Genomic DNA, 6,870 nt, shown 5'->3' on the forward strand with positions numbered 1-6,870 from the left:
CAGCTTGAACCTCTGGAAGTTCTCTGTCAATGTATGATTGCAGCCGTTTCTGTATTACCTTTAGCAAAACTTTACTCGCTTGAGATATCAAAGAGATTGATGAGAAGAAACTAAGGGTGGAAAGAATTAATGTCAGTTTTCTTCTACCCACACCCCCTGGTGTTTCACCTTTAACCTCCAGCCAGGAAAGCTGTGAGGAAATGCTGTATCTTGCAGGAAAGCAATGTACATGCTAGGAATTTTCCCTGTGTTCCTACCTATCATTTAGTGGTATCCTCTGGGCCTCTGAGGTAGGCTGGGCAGGACCTTTCATAAGAAGGAAGCCAGGCCCAGAGAGGTTGTAACTTGCCCTACATCTGTGGCAAGTTGCAGCTTTCCACCCTGGATTTCTCCTATGTTCCACTACCTCACTCATCAAAAAAAAAGAGGGAAAAGGAGATGTAACTAAAAATAGGAATCCTGAACCACCCGTGTGCTGCTTGCTGGACCCAATACACCTTTGAGCCTCTAGAATCCTGCCTCCCTCAGGAACCCCACCTTTCTTAGCTCTCAATCATCTGAGTCTACTACTGAGGACCTTCAATGAGATGAATTGCCACAGCGGCTACAATGATGTGCTCAAGCATAGGAGTGATTGTGAAGATTGTAAAAGGGTCGCTGTGTGTCAGAGCCTACTCTACAATACCCAACAGTAAACAATTCTCCCTACAGTGAAGACGAAATCCACTGGAGGGCGCTCTCTGAATAGGTGACCAACAATATGGACAGAATCCTGAAGAAGGAAGCCTCTAGGGAAAGAGATTCCAGCTTGGGTGTGGAGGAAGGGAGTGGAAGAGCACCAGAGGAGCAGATGGGCAAGGAGAAGCATAAAGTAGTTGTGGGGCTGGTTAGGGCAAAATATTCCAATATTCAGGTCAGCATTTCAAACCCACCAGCCACTCCTCAGAAATATTATAAAGGGTCACTGTGTAGGAACCGACACCACAACGATTAACAACAACATATACAAGATTTCTTGCCATTTATAGATAGACTCTTATAATCTTCGTATCGTTTTCTGAAATTCCAAGGAGCTCTCAGAAGCTCATTGGTCTCCTCTGTTAAAGGCCACTGACTAGCTGCCAATTACCAAGCCTGCTGTGTGTCTAACTCAGCTCACTGCACTGTCCAAGGCCATCCCATTTGGCCTCACAAAATGTATGATGTGACATTTTGAAATATCCTCACTTTGGTTGGTTGGTTATGTGCCATGGAGTCAGTTCCGACTCATAGCGACCCTGTACAGGGTTTCTGAGGCTGTAAATCTTTATGGGAGCAAAAAGCCTCATCTTTCAACTGCAGAACAGCTGGTAGTTTTGAACAGCTGACCTTGCGGTTCGCAGCCTAATTCATTAACCACTACATTGAGTGTTGGAGAAGTCAAATAATTTACTCACAGACATACATAGTAACTGGCAAATTTGAAATTCAAATCCTAGTCTTTTTTTCTCCAAAGCCAAAGCTAGACTAGGAGTCTTCGCTAACATAAATTTTCCAATTCTAGGAGTCTCTAGTAAAGTTTTATCACTCCCTTTATAGTGCCTGAAGATCTTGGAACACCATCTTTAACTCTCCTCTGACTTCATCTCCCAAGAATATTTCAGGCCCAAATCATTCTTGTTTGTGTATAAATGAATGCAAAGAGGTCCAAAAATGGCAAATGACTTGCTCAAGGTCACACTGGAAGTCAAGGTCAGAAAATGTACTGTTGTTAGCTGGCCTTAACTCAGCCCCTGACTCAAGGCACTCCATGTGTTCATTACAGAGTAGAACTGCCCCATAAGGTTTTCTTGGCTGTGATCTTCATGGAAGGAGATCACCAGGCCTTTCTTCTATGGTGCTGCTGGGTAGGTTCAATCTTTAGATTAGTAGTTGAAGACAAACCATCAGCACTACCCAGGGACCTTGGAAATATGTGAAGACAGTATTTCTCATAAGATCCCTGGACTCCTGAGAACTCAGGAAATGGCCTGTGAAAAGTATTAAAGTCCATGTTTTCATTTCATTTTTTAAGTATTATCAAACGTGTGACTTATAACGTATTCTAGATCATATGCAACTGAGACCTGCCATGTTATATAAGTTCCTGCATTTGTGTTATGCTTACTTACATGTGGTCAAGTTGTTAAGTGCCATCGAGTCGGTTGCAACTTATAGAGACCCTCCATAGGGTTTCCAAGCAGTGGCTGGGGTTAGCACTTCTCTAATGGTCTTGTGCTAATAAGAAAAGAGCGGGTGCATTTGTACCAAGTGAAGTCCAGGAGACCTGTACTAACAAAGATTTCTTAGTAATTTTAATAAACACAAGTCAGGGGAGAATGGAGTCATTACTGGGAGCACAGTGGAATATCGTGCCAAGTTCAAAAGTGCCTGCATTGGGCAGTACGTTCAAGCTGCCTGCAACAACTTCATTTCAGAAAACAACACTGCCATTGTCCATAGTATTAAAGACAAATAGTTACATGTATTTGTCTTCCTGCTTTTGTTTGTATGTAATTGCTACTTGGTTTTGGTTTTACACCTGCCTATCAGAAACCCTCTGGTAGCGTAGTGGTTACGAATCGGGCTGCGAACCTTAAGGTCAGCGGTTCGAAACTACCAGCCACTCCGCAGGAGAAAGATGAGGCTTTCTACTCCCGTAAAGATTTACACCCTCGGAAACCCTGTACAGGGTCGCTATGGGTCGGACCCGACTCGATGGCACTTAACAACAACAACAACATCAGAAACGCTACATAGGGTCACCATGAATCTGAATCAATGTGATGGTAGTGGTTTGGGGTGGATTTGAAGTGCTGAAAAGAAGGAGTTCTGAGTTAGTTAGGTTTGCATACATGGTTTGCATATACTAAAGTTATAAAACAAATTAACTCATGTCCACAAGAATTGTCTTCCTTTCCAAAGGGTCCATATGTTACTCAAGTTCTAGCCATCACTGTAGGTCTAGAAAGAAACCTAAGCTTTAAAAAAAAAAAAAAAAAAAAAATCCAATGCCAGGAAGTTAGAACTTCACTGCCTCAGCTAAACACCATGAAAAAAATTCCGTTCCACTCCAACCCTGGAGTGAGGAGCCTAGACTTCCACCCACACAGGCTGTAACAAGGCACCTTTTTTTTTTTTAAAGTTTTTATTGTGAATTGTGTGTTAGTTTACATGGGGAACATTATCTTTACATTCAACCTAATGTATTTTGTTTCATTGCAATGATCACAATCCCCTGCATGCATCATCAACCAAAGGGTACACCCCACAAACCTGCCCCCAACCCCAGCTGCCAGCACACAGCCCCTTTCCCTCCCTGAGTCCAGAGTCCCCAGCTGCTCCTTCTGTCCATGTCATCGTCTCTGCCTCCATCCCTAGTGTCACTGCCTCCCCCTATTCAGGTCCAGGTCTCGAACTTCGAACTTCGCTTTTCTCCTTTGATGGTTCCAGGGATCTCCACTCCTGGACTACAAAATTAGCCATTCCCCTCCTTTTGTTACCAAACTGTCAGACCTGATAGCAATCATTCCCTATTGAACCAAAGGAGTGCTTTCCCTCTCACCTTTTATCAACCCCATCCAGACAGGTTGGAAACAATTCAGTGGAGGTTCTACCTTTCCCTGTATCCTCTGGAGCTAGGTTCCCTATTGAAAGCTTGTAAGTCCGTCACTTCTTGCCTTTGTAGTCCCCCATTTGTCATACTGTCATATATGTCCCACTCCTTTGTCATACTGCATCCACAAGCATAGGTCAAGTTCATCCACTTGTAGTGGGTTACTTTTTTTTTGTTCCTCTTCTTTCTTCCTCTGACCATCCAGCCATTGATGCCATGTCAAATGGTACCATCGGCAAGTGTGGACATTCCTGTGCATCTCCCCTCACTTTTTGACAAGGCACCTTTTGCTATCCTCTCCAAGTTGTGATAGCCAAGAAAACTCAATGAGGAGCCCAGAATTTCATCTGCAGCCATTGGTAAGAGCCACAGAGAGACAGAGACGGTCACGCCTGAGCTAGATAGATATGAAGCATGAATACAGTTTTTTTCTAGGCAGAAAATCAGGAAAAGAGCATTCCAGGCAAAGGAACTAACTGCGTGTGCAGGAGCTTGGAGGTGTGTAAGAAAGACTACTTCCAGATTTCAAATTGTTGTTAAGTGCTGCCAAGATGTTTTCAACTTCCTGTATCAGAACAGCTTCCGAGGAGTAGCTGGTGGGTTTGAACCTCCGACCTTGCCATTAGCACTCCAGTGCCTTTATCCTACAGCACCACGCCATACTCCACAGGCTTCAAGTAGAAGGAAGGAAAGGTGAACTGCAAAGGATGACATTAGGTAGATGTATCTGGTAGCGTAGTTGTTACAAATCTGGCTGTGAACTGCAAGGTCAGCCATTCGAAACTACCAACTGTTCCACTGGAGAAAGATGAGGCTTTCTGCTCCCATAAAGATTTACAGACTCGGAAACCCTGTACAGGGTCACTATAAGTCAGAAAGAACCAACTTCACAGCACATAACCACCACCAACCATCAGTCATAATGCTTTGTTGCTGCAATACTAGGAAAGTACCTTAAACAAAAAACCTCTGGGTGGTTCTGGGATTAATTTGGTGGCTTGGCAATGTCGCTCAAAGACCCAGCTTCTCTCCATCTGTTTTCTCTGCGTTCCTCAGTGTGTTAGATTCAGTCTCACAGACTTTGGTTGGCCGCCACAGCTGCAGCCATCACTTCCTCAACAACCATGCCCAGAGGCACAGAACTTTCCCCAGAAACAATTCAAAAGACTTTTCTTTACATCTCATTGGGCCCAGAGTTCTACTCCGGACCCCATCATGTCAAGAGGAATGGAAGCAGCAGGGCTGGCTTAAACCTCCCTTTGGGCTGGGAAGGGATCACTTGTCTAGAAATATGGTAGGGTAACACTGAAACAACAAACACAATTTGCAAACGCTTTGCCAGCAAGGAAAAAAGGATGATGTTTTACGGGCACCAAACATGTCTTCTACAAAAGATTTCCGTGAGACTGGGAAGAAAGGACTTGCCTGCAATGCCAGGGGGGTTGGATTTTATCCAGTAGGCTGTGGAGCATGTTAGTAAAGATTGAACTTGGGCATGATCAGATTTGAATGGTGCTACAAAGGATGATTTGAAGGGGACGTGACAGTCCTGGTAGGGGTGTGATTTATAACTTTTTGTTTTGTTTTAAATTGTGCTTCTAGTTCTATGTCATGCACAAATCAGGAAACAGGAACTGGCAGGTGGATGGATACCCCATCATGAATCCATTGGAGATCCTCCACATGAACCTCACAGCTCTTCAGTCATGGATGGAACTGATCCAAGTGCAAACCACAGATTGTTACTGCCTGACTGGCATTTAGAGCCAGCCACCAGATGGGGATCCTGAAGGGTTCTGGGTTGGGGTGAAAGGGGATCTGACAATGTTTTAATCAAAGGAAGCTCACAGTGCTAAATTACACCACCAGTCTCTTCCAACAGATTCCCATTTCTCATTCAGGGTACCAGAATGACAATCTGAGACTCCTACTAGCCTAACTTCAGCCATCATGCCATAAACTATATCCCCCACCCATGACAGATTCATCTGGGAAACAGGAGTGTACCAAAGGGTCATGCCCTGCACTTACCGCCCAGGGAACCATTGTTGAGGACTTCATAATGGCCTGCCCCCACCAGAGGACAATAGTGATACACTGACAAAATCGCCCACAGCATCTTCTGTACTGAATACTTGCCTGCCTGAGTCCCTCTGTTCATCAAAGAAATGGTCTCCTGTCAGTACACAACCACTTCATCATCAACTGAGGCTTGACGTTCATTATCACATTGCTGATAGCATTCAAACTTCTCCAATACCCACACCCAGTGGCCAGAAAGAATATATTAACCACTTTCTGGAGGTATTACTCCAGTCTTTGCAGTATCCATCTCCAGAAAGGCTTGATAGATGTTCTCCATGAAAGCACAGCAGGAGAGGTGGTGGGACAGAAGGGAAGAAGTGAAGAGGAAACTTCTCTGCTGACATCTGGTGGTGGTGATGGTGATGGTGGTGGTGGTGGTGTGCTGTGGAGTAGGTTCCAACTCATAGCAAGCCTGTATAGGGTTTCTGAGGCTATAAATCTTTACGGGAGCAGAAAGCCTCATCTTTCTCCCATGGAGCGACTAGTAGATTTGAAATGCTGACCTTGAATTCAGTTAGCAGCCCGATTTGTAACCACTGTGCTACCAGAGCTCCTTCCTATCCTCCCCATGACAGAATCAGCCTTTTAAATGATTAAACGAACTTTATAACATCAGTTCAAGAACATCCTACTTGCAAACACTGTGAAAGAATCCAAATTATGAAAGAACCCCTCACTTAATAATGGATACATGGTCCCATTAATTAGTATCTTCTCCAGTATGTATTTTCAGATAGATAGACACTTAACAGAGGGAGGGACTGAAAGTTTCTGTGTTCTGAGCAATCAGAACTCCTAATGAGTCCTGTGGTGCTGTGGGTTAATGCACCAGACTGCAGAGCTGTTTGAGCTGCAAAGTCAGCAGTTCAAGCTCACTAGCTGCTCCTCGGAAACTCTATCCAGGATTGCTATGGGTTGGAATCAACTCAACGGCACTTAACAACAACAACAATGATTTTAAAAAAATAATAACATGTATCTGGTTTTTCCTGGACAGGAAGCTCAAATTCCAGGTTGATGTTCACCCTTGGATGAAGGTCAGACTGAGCTGGAGCCTCAACTGAGTTTCCCTGGAAAAATAGACTCATCATCATTGGCTCCTGGGTGAATCTGTTGCTCTTGGCTTTAGAGTTGAGGATGGAGAGTGTAAT

This window comes from Chrysochloris asiatica, unplaced genomic scaffold (genome assembly GCF_000296735.1).
Source record: "Chrysochloris asiatica unplaced genomic scaffold, ChrAsi1.0 scaffold00333, whole genome shotgun sequence".
Classification (NCBI taxonomy): Eukaryota; Metazoa; Chordata; class Mammalia; order Afrosoricida; family Chrysochloridae; genus Chrysochloris; species Chrysochloris asiatica.